General features: G+C 46.0%; 1 protein-coding gene across 2 annotated transcripts in view; it reads right to left on the bottom strand.

The window, feature by feature from the left end:
* LOC119176539 (uncharacterized) overlaps positions 1-16,284 on the bottom strand; it is a 104,588-nt gene extending 88,304 nt beyond the window's left edge. The window contains exon 1 of one of the 2 annotated variants that reach the window (XM_075889256.1): positions 16,125-16,284. The gene's annotated coding sequence lies outside the window, so the exon portion shown is untranslated. The remainder of the gene's footprint in view (positions 1-16,124) is intronic. The other variant, XM_037427884.2, reaches the window with a different exon arrangement.
* Between the last annotated feature and the right edge of the window lie 2,125 nt (positions 16,285-18,409).

The raw sequence follows: 18,409 nt of genomic DNA, 5'->3' as shown, positions 1-18,409 counted from the left end.
CTACTGCCTATCATAACCCCAAGGAGTACGTTAAGTAATTCGAAGCGCCATAACCACTCCATAGACAACAACAGCGGCTACTGCCTATCATAACACCAAGGAGTACGTTAAGCAATTCGAAGCGCCATAACCACTCTATAGACCACAACAGCGGCTACTGCCTATCATAACCCCAAGGAGTACGTTAAGTAATTCGAAGCGCCATAACTACTCTATATACCACAACAGCGGCTACTGCCTATCATAACCCCAAGGAGTACGTTAAGTAATTCGAAGCGCCATAACCACTCCATAGACAACAACAGCGGCTACTGCCTATCATAACCCCAAGGAGTACCTTAAGTAATTCGAAGCGCCATAACTACTCTATATACCACAACAGCGGCTACTGCCTATCATAACCCCAAGGAGTACGTTAAGTAATTCGAAGCGCCATAACCACTCCATAGACAACAACAGCGGCTACTGCCTATCATAACCCCAAGGAGTACGTTAAGCAATTCGAAGCGCCATAACCACTCCATAGACAACAACAGCGGCTACTGCCTATCATAACCCCAAGGAGTACGTTAAGTAATTCGAAGCGCCATAACCACTCCATAGACAACAACAGCGGCTACTGCCTATCATAACCCCAAGGAGTACGTTAAGCAATTCGAAGCGCCATAACTACTCTATATACCACAACAGCGGCTACTGCCTATCATAACCCCAAGGAGTACGTTAAGTAATTCGAAGCGCCATAACTACTCTATATACCACAACAGCGGCTACTGCCTATCATAACCCCAAGGAGTACGTTAAGTAATTCGAAGCGCCATAACCACTCCATAGACAACAACAGCGGCTACTGCCTATCATAACCCCAAGGAGTACGTTAAGTAATTCGAAGCGCCATAACCACTCCATAGACAACAACAGCGGCTACTGCCTATCATAACACCAAGGAGTACGTTAAGCAATTCGAAGCGCCATAACCACTCTATAGACCACAACAGCGGCTACTGCCTATCATAACCCCAAGGAGTACGTTAAGTAATTCGAAGCGCCATAACTACTCTATATACCACAACAGCGGCTACTGCCTATCATAACCCCAAGGAGTACGTTAAGTAATTCGAAGCGCCATAACCACTCCATAGACAACAACAGCGGCTACTGCCTATCATAACCCCAAGGAGTACGTGAAGTAATTCGAAGCGCCATAACTACTCTATATACCACAACAGCGGCTACTGCCTATCATAACCCCAAGGAGTACGTTAAGTAATTCGAAGCGCCATAACCACTCCATAGACAACAACAGCGGCTACTGCCTATCATAACCCCAAGGAGTACGTTAAGCAATTCGAAGCGCCATAACCACTCTATAGACAACAACAGCGGCTACTGCCTATCATAACCTCAAGGAGTAGGTTAAGTCATTCTTCTTTGGGATTATGATGCGTGCGGTTGCGTGTGCTGACTGTGCACTATACTGCGTGTGTGTATATGCAGGAATGTATATGCTGTGTGTGTACTTTTTTTGTTTATTACCTAATTTTGTGCTCTGCCGTCGAGACATACGAAGACTGTTCATTCACTTTCTCTGTACACGCAGATTTTTTTTTTTAGCGTTACGCAGTTTTTTTTTAGTGTTATAAGACAAAACTCCGCAGCACCCCAAGCCTGCGCGATATAGAAGACTCACCCGCACTTGCACGCTATGCATAATGCAGAAGCAGTTGAATTCAGAGCATAGTGCATTAAAATGTTCGCATTAAAATATGTATACTTTTTTTCTTCACGCTAAATATTGAGCGAACTTCAATTTCAACAAGCACTATAGCAAACGTTCGTGTTTATACAACGAGTGTTTTCAGAATGAACGATGCGTAGTCAAGTGGGCCTGTATAAAAGCCACTATTTTTTTTTAGGCGTCTTAGTTCACCACGTGGCTGCATGTGTTATTTGTGTTGGGAAAATAAATGCAGAAGCGCTGCTCATGAGCAGCGCTTTTGGCGGTTTTTGTTGGCGGTTTTAAAAACCGTTGGCGCTTTTTGAAATGCAATGTACAGGTGTGCACCTGTACACTGCATTTCAAAAACCGCCAACGCAGCTCCCGCTTAACTATGAGCTCGCTCGCCTTTTTTTAAAATTCAGCTCAGACTTTTTTTCCCCTTTAGTTGCGGAGCATTCCTTGGAGTTTCTGAAACACAGACTCGCGAAACTTCCCCAGATCTCGCCATTGCTCGTCATGTATCGCAACGCCTTGGCCAGATCGTATCGCAAGCGTTTCCTAAATACCATCCCGTTTAGCTCCTCCTTTGGAGACATTCTGCCATCTCCCCTGTCTGTAACGCAAGACGCAATGCTATAGACTAAATTTACGCTCCGTGTTCTCACGAGACCGTAAAAGGGTGGGACCACGGTGGGTGGGACCCATGAGCATTGGCAGGATGTTGTCTTGTGGGGTGCAAACCCCTGTTGCTTCGCAGCTTGGAGGAGGGGAAAAGCATTTGTGTGGCTCGGTTGAGGGCAAGGGCTGGCGAGGTTTGAGAGGGGGGCAGGTGCCCCTTTTGCACCCCCCTGCCGACGCCCATGGTGGAACCCGTGCATCAGTCACCCCTAGTCCCATCACTATGATAATAGTAATTATTGTGGTTTTACGTAAAAAAAAACTACGATATGATTACGAAAGACCTCGTTGTGGAGGACAATGGAAATATCGACCACGTGTGTTTTTTTTAACGTGCATCGCCGTTAGACCCATCACGATGAAGCTGAACTGATCGAAAGACTAGGCTTGTGTTACAACCGATTGACAAATACAGGCGAGAAAAGATCATTTAAAGGCGAGAAAGCAATGAAAGAGATAAAGTGGAGTGGCGCCCTCTGCCACGCTAAATTGACACCGCATAAAAATGACATAGGATCTCCTATTTTATGTACTCAATTTCTGCTGCAAGGCGTACACATGAAAAATCAGTTACATAAACTTCGACAATACCTTAACGTGCAGTTAAGCCGGAGTTTCTGCTACATAATAAGGCCACGAAGATTCCATATACGCTCGCTGGTTCACGAAAACCGGCAGCTGAGATGCTGACGTGAAGTCCCACATTCGAGTAGGGTGAATCAAGTTGAACGTCAGCGCCTGAGAATTTCTGGGTTAGTTCTGTAAGTCCAAGATCAGAAACGATCAACATTGTACAGGGCCCACGAAACTGCAGACGGTCTCGGTGTTGCCTTCCCCATGGAGGCGCTGCCCGTCTGACATTTCAGATCGACTCATTTGGAGGACTAAGTATGCACTGCACTATACATTTGGGACTTTTATCGGTGACTGTTATCAAAGAGAAAAGTTCGCTTGTTGGCGCGCAGAAAGTGCATGGTGATACACACCAACGCAAAAAAAAAAATCGATTAAGGCAAATTAATATTTTCATTTCGTATCCCCTTAACTTCGACCTTTATGAGCTCGTGAAGCGCGCAGTGCAGTATTACTCTCTACGGCTAGAAGAGCACGCGCTTCAAAACTCCTATCCTCCTCTTCCTCCTCCTCCTCCTCCTCCTCCTCCTCCTCATCTTTTCTATCTCTCTCTCTCTTTGTGCAGGACGGAACGATTTGTCTTCTTATATAAACTGCGCGTGATGGCGTATTGCCCGGCGACCCGTTCGAGGAATATTAGGGGGCCATATTGCGGAGCAAACTAAAAGAAAGAAAGGAAGAAAGAAGGGTGCACGGAGTGGAGGCCGCTTTTCTTCCGATTCGGCGGCGGTGATGGGACGTTCGGGCCGGTAAATGCTCGGCTTCCGCCACACTCGTCCGCTTGGTGAAGGATGAGCGCCGTCGCCGGACACGCCTTCGCCAGCCGAGACGCCTCAGCCAACCTCAGCGGCCTGCGATGGGAGATTAACGACTCCGGGGTTTCGGCGCCGGACGTCGCGGGTCCAGCCTCAAAAGGGGTGCTGGTCGCGCTGCGGAGAAGGCGCCGACGAAAACGATGTCATCAAAAGAAGTTCCGGCCTCCGGTAATGGAGCCCCGGTGGGAGGGAGTGGGGGGTGGTACGGTGTGCCGCGTTTTCGTGCGTATAGCCGGTGCAGCGCTTAAAACTGCAGTGCTGCGACGCGTTGTGCATTGTAGCGTGCATTCGTGCATTGTTTCAAAAACGCGATAGCTCTCACATAACCTTAAGAAGGTCGCTGCAAGGCCTATAGATAGTGTGGTTCTGGTATTTTCGGCGCCAAAAAAGTTAGCCAAAGCTGGCGACAACGCTTCACCCGCAGCAATGGCTCAACGACTTAGGTGTGCTAAGAAATAGCGGCTAAGCAATAGAAGACGCGGGTTAGATACGTGGCAAAGCGGTCGCACATCGTTGGGAATGAAACGAAAAACAAAAAAAGAAACAAACAAAAGCACACTGGCGCTTATATTTGGTGGCACGCCCTCCACGGCAACAGACGGTACAGGTGAAAACTCTAGCCGCTCCGCAGGCTAAGTGGATATCAGTGGCACTGAACTCAACAGATCTGAGCGACCGCATGTATACTCCATGTGCTCCTCCAAGTGTGCTTGTGATTGTCTGTTTGTTTGTCTGTAGCCCGGAATCCATGGCACATGCCCACTCAGGGGGATTGGCCAAGAAAACGTATAGTATTATATTGACGATAACTACAATATTGCTTACAAAAAAGAAAGCAAAAACAAAGATATAGAAGGAAGACGGTATATTAAAAAAAAACAAAGATTCGGAGAGTGAGGAAAAAACAACAAACATCACTAATATAATACCTATACCTTGTTTTTGGGAGCCGACCAGACAGTTGAGTTTGCCAAACACGATTAATTTAGGATGTGTGTCTCAGATTTACCCACATTTCAAAAATTAGTTACCGACCCGCTTTCTTTATTATTTGTGAAAGTGGGCGTAATGTTGAAATACGTTTAGAGCCTTGAATGAAATTACATACCACATCGAATACATCTCAGCGGCGAATTTCCAAAACGGAGGCACCAAAATGGTGTATCTTTCTTCCTTCCTTTTCTTCTGTCTCTCTCCCCCTCCCTTTTTTAACGCTCTCCCCTGTGCAGGAAACCGGACGCGCATCTGGTTATCTTCCCTGCCTTTCCTTGCATCTCTCTCTCTCTCCGCGACTGTGAACGCATGGTTGCGGGTTCGATTCCAGATAGCGGTGGCTATATTACGACATGGAAAGAACCTTCGCGTATTGCATTTCGGTTACAGGGTATGGAATCGCCGGGCAGAAAGGCCCTGCTTGGTGCCGTCGCACGCTACTCGCTTCTACGGTATGTCTAACGGACGAGTAATAAAGATTATAACTTCCAAAGTTTTACGTGCCGGAACTACGATATGATAAACGAGAGACGTCATAGTGGAGGTCTCCACAAATTCAGACCATCTGGTATTTTTTAACGTGCACTAACATCGCACAGCGCATCACTATTGAAACGATCCCTATGCCATGTCCAACAATTCCGTATGTTTCCGTAAGAATCTTACGGAAATAAAAAATGCTAACTGCAACGTTGGCAAGCATCGGACGAACACCATTAAGTGAAAGCCACAAACTGTCAGCAATGAACGACCAAACAGTGTCAAAAACTGCTACAAATGCTGTTCTAGAGTTTATAAAAAGCACATGGACTAGAAACTAGACTGTATGGCACTATGCTAAGTGGCTACTGTACATACGCACCACCTCTTTTTGTCCCCATAATCACCCTTCATCCCCCTTTCCTTCCCCTTTCCCTTATCACCTGTGTAGAGTAGTAGGCTAGAGCGAACTAGCTCAGGCCGACCTCTCTGCCTTCTAATAAATTCTCTCTCTCTCCCTCTCTTACGGGAATATATGGAAAATATATAGGAAACATATGTATTCTTACAGAAACATACGGAATTATTGGACATCGCATACGGATCGATATGGGCGTCTATAACACCTGGCCTCTATCGAAATCCGACCACAAAGGCTGGGATCGAACACACGACCTTCGAAACAGCTATTGAGCACCGTAGCGACTACACAACCACGGCATACATCTACAATAAATGTCGCTTCGGGACGTCAAGATCAATCAATCAATCAATCAATCAATCAATCAATCCGTCGTTTACCGATATCACCGATGTGGCTGAATCACCAGTGATCGGTCACCGAAGAAATCGACGCCAGGAAAAAGAAAAATATCTCGCGCGAACTCGTGCCGTAATTTGCGCGGCTTAATTATACTTCAGACTTCTCGCGGAGGATTCTGGACCACACCAAAGTGCGGGTTGTGGGCGGCGAAAACCGGTACATATATACGAAGGCACACACGTATACGGCGAAAGGCTCCCCGATAACTTTGAGCGTTGGCCCTTCCTCCTTTTTTGCTCGGCGCACTCGCCAACTGAGCCCGGTTACCCTATCCGCTCTTATAGTGTACATTGTTTTGTATTATTTTCGATCGGCCAGGTGCGCCTGCCGGCGGCGTCTCGGAAATGGAGCGCCGTCTGGGCCAGCCATTAGCGATGGAGGTGCTTTCATGTACGGCGCAACCAAGCAAGCACCCAGAGTTCCTCCAGTACGGGAGAATTAAGGAGAGGGACCCACGAGTATGCGCATGCGCACTCGGAGCTCGGCCGGCCGGGCTGTGCTTGAAAGGAACGGGACCCGCAGCTGTGAGCCCTTGTGTCATTTGGCCGATGCCATTTCTCGGAAATGAAACATTAAGAGCAAGGCGTGTATGAGCTTTCTTAGGCCGACGTTATGGGTAGAGAACTATGGTTATGTATTGATTCTTTTTCCTTATACAGTACTAGCACTAATGCAGTTTTGGCGTTTGATTGGTCTGTTGTATGTGAATGTGAAGAAAAGACCCAAGAGCTCCCTACGAATACCAGAAATGCGACTGTTACCCTGACACTCATGTGAGATAGATAGATAGATAGATAGATAGATAGATAGATAGATAGATAGATAGATAGATAGATAGATAGATAGATAGATAGATAGATAGATAGACAGATAGATAGATAGATAGATAGATAGATAGATAGATAGATAGACAGATAGATAGATAGACAGATAGATAGATAGATAGATAGATAGATAGATAGATAGATAGATAGATAGATAGATAGATAGATAGATAGATAGATAGATAGATAGATAGATAGATAGATAGATAGATAGATAGATAGATAGATAGATAGATAGATAGATAGATAGATAGATAATCGCCTCCCTGCCCCCTCTTGTTCCTATATGAAAATACAGCGCACAAGTCCGCTGCCTCCCAGTCGCTCGCCTATTTACCAAGCAACTTCCTTGTGCGTGCCCCTTCCCCTAATCCTCACACATCCCACTTAATCGAAACCACGTAGGAGGCTGCCCTGACTAAAAGACGAAAAGAGCCGACTGAGCAGACGTGCACTTATATACGAAACTACGTTGCAGCTATCCTGCCTGCTCTTCCATGCTTCGAACCATAGTGGCAAAAGTAAGGCTTCAACTTGTGTTTATATTTTTTCGTTACGAGCATGAATCGTTGCGCGTGAAGCGTGAATGACCAGAAAGAGAGACAGAGAGATAGAGAGATAGATAGATAGATAGATAGATAGATAGATAGATAGATAGATAGATAGATAGATAGATAGATAGATAGATAGAGAGAGAGAGAGAGAGAGAGAGAGAGAGAGAGAGAGAGAGAGAGAGAGAGAGAGAGAGAGAGAGAGAGCGTGGTGGCACGTACGCGCTATGCGCAGTATCAACAAAAGTCCAAGCAAGGTCGCTTCCACATATACCGAAAATAGTTGGGCGACGAAGCAATGACGCAAACGTAATTTTCGCCGACTTCGTGAGTTATTACACTCTTAGAGAATATACACGCCGTCATTTTCGATTACAAACTCCACGAAGCTTCTCCAGCGTATCGACCTAATTCAGCAATGTCATTACGCGCAAGCCCGATAATTTCGAAGACAGCGCTCGCACGTATTAGCGCAAAAGCTCATTAGGTTGGAGCGCAGCGTGGTATAGCATGCGTCTTTCGTATATTGTACGCATTTGCCACCGTAGCAGCTAAAGTGGTGTGCTGCGGAGTTCGAGGGCGCGGGTTCGATTCCCGGTTGAGGTGGCTGCATTTTGACGGAGGTTAAGCGCGAAAACACCCGTCTACACCTAGATTTAGGCGTACATAAAGGAACACGGGCGGCCCGTCACGTTAACGCGGCGTGACTCATTATCACATCGCGGCTTTGTCACATCAAAAGCCCGGATAAAATTTTATTTATACGCGTTTAAAAGAAGACGCAGAAGTGCAACCTGAACCTACAAGTCAGTGCTCATCGCAGAAAACTAATATACTCAGAGAAAGCCATTAAGACAGAAAAACGGGTCCATGGTACAGAAAATATATCTAAGGAGGAAGAATACTCTGCACTAAATGAATAACGTATACCAGTACAAGTTAAAATCGTGCAAATATCGCGTTGTTTACAACAACATCGCGTGTGTGGCTTCATTTTATGCGTCGCAGTGTTTCACTGATAACGCACGCAAGCGTGCTGCGCTGTCGGCTAAGGAAGGTCAATGACAATGGAACGGCCGCACCAAACGACTCATGGTCTGAACACAGCACACGCACCTATAGCCGTCAAGGCAGACCGGGGAGAGATCATCATTTAGAACTCGCCTCAGCTCAGATCGAGGTCAAACAACGTGTGTGTGTGTGTGTGTGTGTGTGTGTGTGTGTGTGTGTGTGTGTGTGTGTGTGTGTGTGTGTGTGTGTGTGTGTGAGAGAGAGAGAGAGAGAGAGAGAGAGAGAGAAGGGTTAGGGGGGTAGGAAGGGTCGGATGAGGGGCGGAAGGTCACCGTACTGCAACGGATCGAAGGCACACCACAGTTGTGAGTACGGGGCGTCTCACGACGATGTCGGGGTGCGGCCGGCGCGCACCTGTGTAATGAGAAAGAGGCAGGCGTGTAAGAGAGTGAGGGGAGACAACGATGTTTTGTTCTTGAACGGCGTTACAGCCGTTATGATCGCTCTGATGGCAGTTAGACACGAACACGGCGCGCGCCGACCATGCACTGCGGCCGGTTGGGGATCGAAGAGGCCAGTCATTATACGTCCAAGCTCAGTGGCTATACTGGAGCCACGTGACATCGGGTTACGCGGTCGAATGTCGGCCCGTTCGGGGACGTTCTTTCGTTGTTTGTATCTTTATGCTTATTCGCGCTGTCGCGTGTTTGTGGATGCGGAATTAACGCCTATTCGCATGCGGTTGCAGATGGCAATTAAGTGTTTGGATACTCGATTAATGAGAGTTATTGATGGCGCGCGCGCACGCACATACTACAATAAACCAACGCGGGCGTACTGCTTCACGAACAGAACAGGGCATTGATGACCTCTACAAGAGAAAACAGTTCGTTCAGTAACAATAATCCAAAAAAGAAATAATAGTTCGTCCCAAAATCACGGCATGATTGATATCGGCGCTGTATAGAGGAGGGCTCCCGAGAATTCAGACCACCTGGTGTCACTTAACGTACGCCTAAACCTAAGTACGCGCGGCATTAGCCCTCCGTCGAAATGCGGCCGGCCAGGATTCGATCCCACAACCTTTAGGCCTGCACTCTAAACTCCGCAGCGTGTTTCGAGCAGAAAGGCTCTTGAGAATGCACGGCCATGCACGCAACAACTGTGCACTTGCCCCGCCGCGATGGTCGAGTGGATGAGGTACTCGGCTGCTGACCCGCAGGTCGCGGGATCGAATCCCGGCTGCGGCGGCTGCATTTCTGATGGAGGCGGAAATGTTGTAGGCCCGTGTGCTCAGATTTGGGTGCACGTTAAAGAACCCCGGGTGGCCGAAATTTCCGGAGCCCTCCACTACGGCGTCTCTCATAATCATACGGTGGTTTCGGGACGTTAAACCCCGCATATCAATCAATCAACAACTGTGCACTTGCAAGGAACGCGTGTGTCTGCGCGAATTGACTACATCGCGGCCATCAAGTACACAAACAGACGCTTTCTCCGTGTTTGAACCCGGTGGTGTTTGCGTACGAATTTCGTTAAGGTGCTATACCGTATAAACGAGTCACTCACGCGACACAGCCCAATAAACACGCTGAAAAATGGGCTCCCTTCGGAGAAGCAGTATACAGTTATTACGTAGATGGATTGCGAAACTACGTATTTTGCGAAAACCAGATTTTCTAGGTTGTCTTTGTTTCTTCGTGGTTTATCGATTAGGAGCGTGCGTGTGTTCGTACGAGCGTGTTCTGGCATTGAGGGCTGTTTTTCGCATCACGCTAGCGACGCGGTGGTGCAAGGTTATAAAGTTATGCACGAGTCGAACACACCTGAAACCGACGGCAGCCTAAAAAAAATAACCTTACGTAGGTCGATTTGTTTATTTTTATTTTTTCTGTGTGTGACGCCTAATCGACAATGGGCACGTTGTAAACGAACCGCGCTCTCCGCGACATTCGAAAAGATCGCGCGATTCGAATCGAAGCGAACGCAGAGCGCCGCATACAAATCAATCGGAATGCTTTAAAGGTTTGTATAGTCCCAGCAAGCGGCGGCTTATCAGATGACCATGTGCTCCATTATACCGCAGTGCGACCGGGAAGGTCAAGGCTTCTCCTGCGACGACGAACGAGTTGTCAGGGCAATGAAAATGGGGACGTTTGCATTACAGAAAGCTCTTATCGCTAGCTCGCAGGCACGCGGAGATGCGTCAGAGAAGCATTTTTTTATCGATTGCCTAATAGGCCCAGGATGGTGTTGATCTACGTCGGTTTAGTTGACATGCCTGTGAACTGCTTACTATGCTGGTACAGCGCGACTTTATTAGTGGAATATTCGTTCGGAGAGAGAGAGAGAGAGAGAGAGAGAGAGGCAAAGGAAAGACAGGGAGGTTAAACAGGTTACACACGGTTCGCTACTCCACAAGGAGGAAAGGGAGACAAAATAAAGTAGGAAAGAGAAAAGTAAGAAAGAGAAAAGAAAGGAAAGAGAATAAAGTAGGAAAAAGAGAAAAGTTTCGATAATCATTCGATTGACTTATTTTGTTGATATTGGCAAGGGACGTTCATTGAACTGCAGACTCTACTGGGTTTTCGGTTTGCAAAAAGCTTTATATCTCACGAGTGTTGAAACAGCTTTTCGGCTTTCGTCTGACATCCATGGTATTATGCATACTTAAAAAAACGTATCTGCTTCAAAAAAAAAAAAAGCAGAAACGTTAGGAACACGATTACGAAAATGCGTATAGCGTGTATCGCGGAAAGCTTTTGCTATAGCGCGGAAGGTCATTGCTCAAAGAAGGCGACCCCCGAACGCGAGATCAGACTACATCGCAGCAGAATCTGAAATGCACCAAGACGAAATATGCAAAAGAAAACTAATTTTATGCGCAGTGCGGTACAACTGTCTTTTCGCTCTATAGTTTCTCGATTTTATATCAGTCATCGCGCCGGCTGAGCGATTCATGTGCGAGATACGCGCAGACTGCGTTCGCCGACAAGGCTGGATATAGAACACAATATCTCGCATACGGCCAGTTCTTTTTATTTATCAATGTTCTGCCTGTGCCCAACTGCCGTCCACCTTTTTTTTTCTATAACAATGACAATTCTTTTTTATCAGGCCAGAACGCGGTATGTCGTCCTGCCGGTTGTCTGTAATAATTGTCTTTTCTATCGCTCGATTGGCAGAACTCAAGCTACGTAAGCACACGCCATATTCTACCATTTGCAGCCGCCGGGTTCATTCGTTCTTCATGTGCAAACGATGATAGCGGCACATCATAATTTATTTATTTATTTATTTATTTATTTATTTATTTATTTACAAATACCTTAGAGACCTCGCAGAGACACTCCTAAAAACTGGTAATAGAATCTGGTTGATCGAATCTATCATCTCGCCACCACCGTACTTCATACTTTTGCATCGAATTATTCACAATACGTCGTCTTTCCGTCAATACCACGCTTGCATAGGACCACACTTAAAACAACATTCTTCGCCAGAGCATCTAAAAACTGTAATGACCCCCCCCCCCCACCCCACCCCCTACTATCCTAAGTGACACCTTTCGGACCGATTATGAACGACTGTCTGTAAATTCTGTTCTTTTCTGTTGTAATTGTCTTGCTGTTGAGAGGCTGAGGTTCGTATTACTTCGGCTACTTCATATCAATGAGTTATGCAGCGAGACAAAATAATTAAGGTTACCCAAAATAAACGACGAGCAGCTGAAAAAAAAATAATAAACACATATTAACACAATGACACAAGTTGAATTAGCGCGATAATGCACGGTTTGCTTGCATCAGCTTACGCTGCGATAAAACGTTCACGCGCCCACGTTCTCAGTGCAGCAGCCGCACGACACCGTTCTATAAGGATCGCTATCACATTTCGCGAAAGAATATGCAGTAATATGGTGATGTGTTTAGAAAAAAAAGTAGTTAACGATTTAGAGCACTGGGTGCTCTACTATGGGAGAGCTGTGTGCCGTCCTTGTGACCGCTAAGGCGCCTAGTTCTGTGTGTGTTGTCCAGCCCACCGTTACGCACGAGTTTTAGTAATCAACCCTTATTAAAGCGTAACTCAGGTACATGTTGCGCCTTAGTTTCCCCACTGACCCATACTGCGACAACTGTGTTACTTTGTACTTAATCGAACATATTTGGTTAGATTATCAGATTCTCTCTCTCTCCCCTCTCTCTCTCTCTCTCTCTCTCTCTCTCTCTCTCTCTATATATATATATATATATATATATATATATATATATATATATATATATATATATATATATATATATATATATATATATATATATATATATATATATATATATATATATATATATATATATATATATATATATATATATATATCCATGTTCAGCTTTTACATAAAAAGATAGTGAGGCCCAAAACGCAAGCGCAATTTATTTTTTTGTTTGGGGTTGTGTTTTTTGGTACCAAATAATGAACCTCTGACGTTGGTCTTGAAACGCGGCGCGTCAACCGAGCAGCCCTACATGGTAATTATGTATGTAGTCATACGCAGCAGGTTAAGGCTGAACAAAAGCACAGTGATTATGCAGGTTCAATTGATCCTATGCAGCTTGCTCTTCCTATAGCCCTCGTATAATGAACTGGCCCTCGTATGTGGACGATAATCATATCGTGATTTTATTATTATTATTATTATTATTATTATTATTATTATTATTATTATTATTATTATTATTATTATTATTATTATTATTATTATTATTATTATTATTATTATTATTATTATATGCGGATGTTTCTCCTCAAGTGTTTTTTAGGTTGCTCCTTCTATAACGCAGCTCGATAAATTATCCCAGCCTATCAGAATTCTCGCGAATCTGCCGCAGTTCATAAACACAAATGTGGCAGTTCTTAAATCTGCCCTGTAATAACAAACTACATTCCCTGCCATTAAAACTTGTTATTTAATCGCTTCTTAAATGTACTTAGGTAATATTGTATTTGTTACCTCAGAGTCACATCATGGTTTTAGCTCGTGATGCCTGAGATATCGTTAATCTAAGCACTTATTTCTTATTTTTTTATTCGCCTTCGCCGATAAGTCGAACATATAAAAGAGATAAAGGGAACAGGCGTCATACAATGAGGTTTAGGTGTTCGTTGAAAAAGATATGAACTTCAATTCCAGTGTCGCGAACTATGGCCCACTCCAGAACAATTAATATTTTATCACGGAAACTTCTTGCGTAGCACCTTCGATCTCCTCTCCCCCTCTCAACAGCACTTAAGTGCAGATAAGAAAAAACAATTGATAACAGCGACCTAGCGAGTCAACCTCCTGATCACGCGGGATCCTGGTCGACGAAGCAAAAATAAATGCAAGTTCAGGGTAAAATGATAATAATAAGCGTCTTAGTTTAAAAATCCGGTTACGAAAGACCCCACATTAGTAGACAACCAGGGTTCTTTAACGTACACATTAATCTGCGTACACGGGCCTCAAATTCGCCGTCATTGAAATGCAGCAGCCGCGGCCGGGATTCGAACCCACGACCTTCGAGTCAGCGGTCGAGCAACATAAACACTGGGCCAACGTGGCGTTTAAGAGTCGCATTAAAAAATGACAAGGAGACGCAAAATGTTGTCACTACACTTCGCAGGTTGCCGAAAACAAAGTGACGATAAACAAATAAAATTGACTGCGGCTTAAGTCAGCTAGACCTACTTACGCAAGCGAAAGCTTGTTTACTTGATCAGGTTTTTTTTTTTTTTTTACCTATAGTAGCCGAAGCACAGTTTGCCAACCAAACGATATGGCTAATCGCACGTTACGTATATTCCGTGCTCTCACCACTGCCGTTTTGCCCGTTTCCGAAGCCCGGGGAGTAGTCCATTGCCTCCATCGCTGTCGCCTTTCCGGATCCTTCTCCCGACGTTCAGCTCACCCAAGTCCCCCTTCGCCACTCGCTACCTCCTGCCACTTCGAGCGCTGGTACTCAAGTTTCCAATTTAACTCATTAGCAAGGCAATCGACATTCGCAGGGCGGTCCGAGCCAGTTGGCCGCTTTCACCACTAAGTTACGCCGGTAGGTGCAGTGTTCAAGGTCCGAGTGGCGTGAGATTTTGCATACCGTAATTTTTTATGTGAGGTATCAAACTAATTGACTCGAAGTGAAATACATAATTAATGCCCGGAAAAGAGGGAGACTTCATCCCATAAAAGGAAAGGGCCAACTTGACAGGCCCCAGTATATGCAACGTCATCACCCCACGACAACGTTCGTTTAACCGAGTAGTCGCCATCGTGTAACGGGAAGACTCGGACGACGTGATCTCTTAATTGAATGTTATTAAATCTAGCAAGGGGGCCCTTAATGATCAGCACTCATCATTAATCAAACACGGTGACATCTGGAGCTAGAGAGGCGTTCCTGTTCCTCGAACAAAATACCCTCTTCGCCAGTTCGTCAAAGTAAATAGTACCTATGGAACTTTATCAAAGACAAGTTCAAACGAAATAGAAACATCTCTTCGTTTAGTGTTGTGACGTGTTTTGCGAACCTTGGGCACACTGTGTTTGTGGTTGTTTAATACCAACCATGTCGCTGACGACTCCTGTGGTCACACCAGGAACGCCGCAACGACACAAATTTCTTTCTTACCTGTATATTTGACTATAGAAAGAAGGGCGTTCGCGCCATCGAGACGATATAGTTCGCATGGCCCAACCAAAATGATTACGTTTGATCTACACCATACACTTTATACTTCGCAAAATACATATCCGAAGTAGCACGTTTGTACAGGCGTACCACTGGACGAACCTCTTCCATATACTCTTTAGTTAGTATATGGTATGACCAACACAAGAGGGTGCTTAGCTTGAGTACACCCCTTTGTATATACTTCTATCGGGAATTGCACGCCCTAGGCATGCCTGAGGGCAAGCCTCCCCAGCGTTTACCTAAAAGAACCTGTCTTTGTGTTCTGTATTCGTTGGAAGGCAGGGACGTTTGTTCCTGTGCGACATGACCAAAACAACAAAGCATTCCTTTTTACGACAACCATCTATGCCCTTTCATATGTCCATCCAGAGTAGTATGATAAGGGCGCGTCCCAGGGTGAGCCTCCCCCAGTGCTTTCGTTAAAGAACCCGCTTATATGCCTCTAGTTCTTAGAAAAGAGAGCCGTTACAGCTCATATGACTAGAACAAATTAAGTAGTGCTAGTTTCAGAGCGCTCCATCGGACGTTCATCCAGAGCAGGATTTAAGGGCGTGTCTCTCGACAAACTTGCCCAGTACTTGCACTAAAGAGTATTGCTTCCTCTCCAGACGTCGGAAGAGAGCCGCCAGTTCGCAAGACGTGGAGAAATTAAGCAGCGTCAGTTTTCAGACATCGCTTCGTACTCCATCATACGTCTTACTGGAGCAGCTCTCTAAAGCCGTGCCTCGGGGCAGACTTCTCCGGCACTACGCTATAGAAAACCCACCTTCTATCTCTCCAGTCGTCGTAGAGGCGGTGTGAACACGTGATTCACGCAACGCGTGCACGTGCATGCAGAGGGACGAGCGAACGTGCGCGAGCACGGGCTTACCTGTTGCTTCGGTCCCGCTGCTGCTGCTGTTGCCGGTAGGCCGCCGGAGGCGTCGTCGTGGTCCGCTTCGGGGAGTGCGCGCGTCGCCTTCAATCAGCACCTGGTCCGACTCTGAGCTGCGCCGGGCTCTGACGAGCCTATTTGAACGGCCGACAGACGAGCGCGCGCGGACGACAGGCCGACAGATCGATAAGAAAGCCACGCCGGCAGAGGGGGCGGCGACTGCCGCCACCGCACGCCGCTCTGTGGCGCGTCGTCGTGTCGGATGCTCCCCATCTTCGCGTCAGGACCACGAAACATCCAGACTTCTAGGAGTTGTTGTCCCGGCCGCTTCCAGTGGTGCGCGTGAGCGGTCCGGGAGATTGTCGCTCGAAGTGCGAGGGTATCGTAGATCTACCTGATCTGCAATGAGAAATCGCGGAGGGAGTCATGGAGAAGTGGGCACGCGCTAAGCCTGAACAAGTTATATGTGCAATATCGCGATGATTGCGAAAAATGACGGTCCGTTCAGCTAGCGCTAAAGTTGAATTCAGATGAACTAAAGGTAACTGAAACTCAATTAAGGTGAATAACTAGCGAAAAAAAAGTTAAATGCTCCCCATATTTCTTTAACTGTTTAGTAAGTTAAAGAAATATGCGCGAAATGGGAAATAAGCTGACGTCGTAAAGGATCTCCCGTAGCCTCATGCGGGGTTCCCAACAAAACCCACGAAACATCTTAGCGTTGGGACGAACGTCCGTTTTATACACAAGGTCTTACGGGAGACTCTTCCAACCTCCACACAGCCACGCAGTCCTCCCCTCCTTTCGGCGTAACCGTACACCACACAACCCTCACAGGCACGGCACGAAGGGTGCGACGGGCTTATGGGGATTTCCTGGAAAGGCATCTGGACTGCACACGTAACGTTAAACAATTATCGCAGCTGCTATTATCGCAGCGTGCTATAAGATAATCTCACCCGTCAACACGTGACGTCATGAACAAGCCTTAGATCCTCCCCTAAGCTTCTCCCTAATTGAAATTGACGCATGCTGTCGTCGCTTTGTTAAAAATGGGTTTATTCCAGAGGTAGTGCCACGCCGGGTAATCTGCATAAAGTGTGAGAAGCACAATGCAGTCGGCTCAGAAATTCAATTCGTAAGATCGTACGCATTCAACTGTTGTCTTTTCTCCTTAGCGTAGCCTCAAGGCTCTGTCACTCTTTGAAGGGACACTAAAGTCAACTATTAAGTAGACGTTGATTGTTCAAATGGCGGTACAGGAGCCTCGTAGTGTTACTTTTGTGCCAAGGAAGGGCCTATTTTGGAATAAAATCACGTTTTAGTGCTCCGCATCGGGTTAGCGCACTTCAAATTACCCGCCTCAAAAAGCGGACGGACTTGCATCACTGTTGCCAAGCACGACGTTGCCCGGCTTTACTGCGCTAGTAGCAGCAGACCGAAAGCAGCGGGAACCACAGCAGCAACAATGGCCATTGATCAATATCCCGCCTTTGGCTTCGAGATTGCAGACAATTTTGTTTCAACTGCGCCCCCGTAATGTGGCACCACCTGTCCCGTGTAACCATGCGAAAACCGAATTTTTGTACCACTCGCGCCATTCTGCATAGTAAAGTCCGGCGGTTCTTTTTTCCATGAATCAAACAGAAACGAACAAGCAGCATTTTATGGCGTGTCCTAATGCACGGAAGATTCTTTCTTTAGTGCAGTTAGATCAATTACTAGTGATTAATTGCAGGCGGTCCATCTGATGTCATCAGGATCATTTTGAAGGTGTCCTACTGCGGTACTTGCGTTTTTGTGCATTTACCTTAATTTCTCGGTAAGTAGGGCACTGTTGTTGATAATATTGTCGTTTTAGATGTTGTCATACATTGAGCTTTCCCTCTGACGTAAATTGTTATTTGACTTTAGTGTCCCTTTAAGCCCATGAGACCAAAATAGGAAAAAAAATTAAAAAAAGGAAATTTGTGACATCGCGCCGACACTCTAACGTTGAGATTTCGGTCACGAAATTCGAGAATAAAATTGCAGCCCTCGTTTTTATGTTCTCAAAAAGAACGAATGACGCGAAAATCCCGACGATGGACCTATCAAGGAATAATTTATCGGACTAAACTGGTTAATCGTCTCACTTCGGTGTCACTTTAATGAGACGGGCGGCAGAGGGGGAAAAGGAGGCATGAGATGCGGTATTTAGCTAGGCGATACTATAGAGTGTACTGTAGCGATACCGCCCACCACGTCCGCCATCTTGGTGAGAAAACTGCCGAGCCCAATGA

Source organism: Rhipicephalus microplus, chromosome 3, assembly GCF_043290135.1.
Source record: "Rhipicephalus microplus isolate Deutch F79 chromosome 3, USDA_Rmic, whole genome shotgun sequence".
In the NCBI taxonomy this organism is placed as follows: Eukaryota; Metazoa; Arthropoda; class Arachnida; order Ixodida; family Ixodidae; genus Rhipicephalus; species Rhipicephalus microplus.
This window is presented reverse-complemented; position numbering and strand designations above follow the sequence as displayed.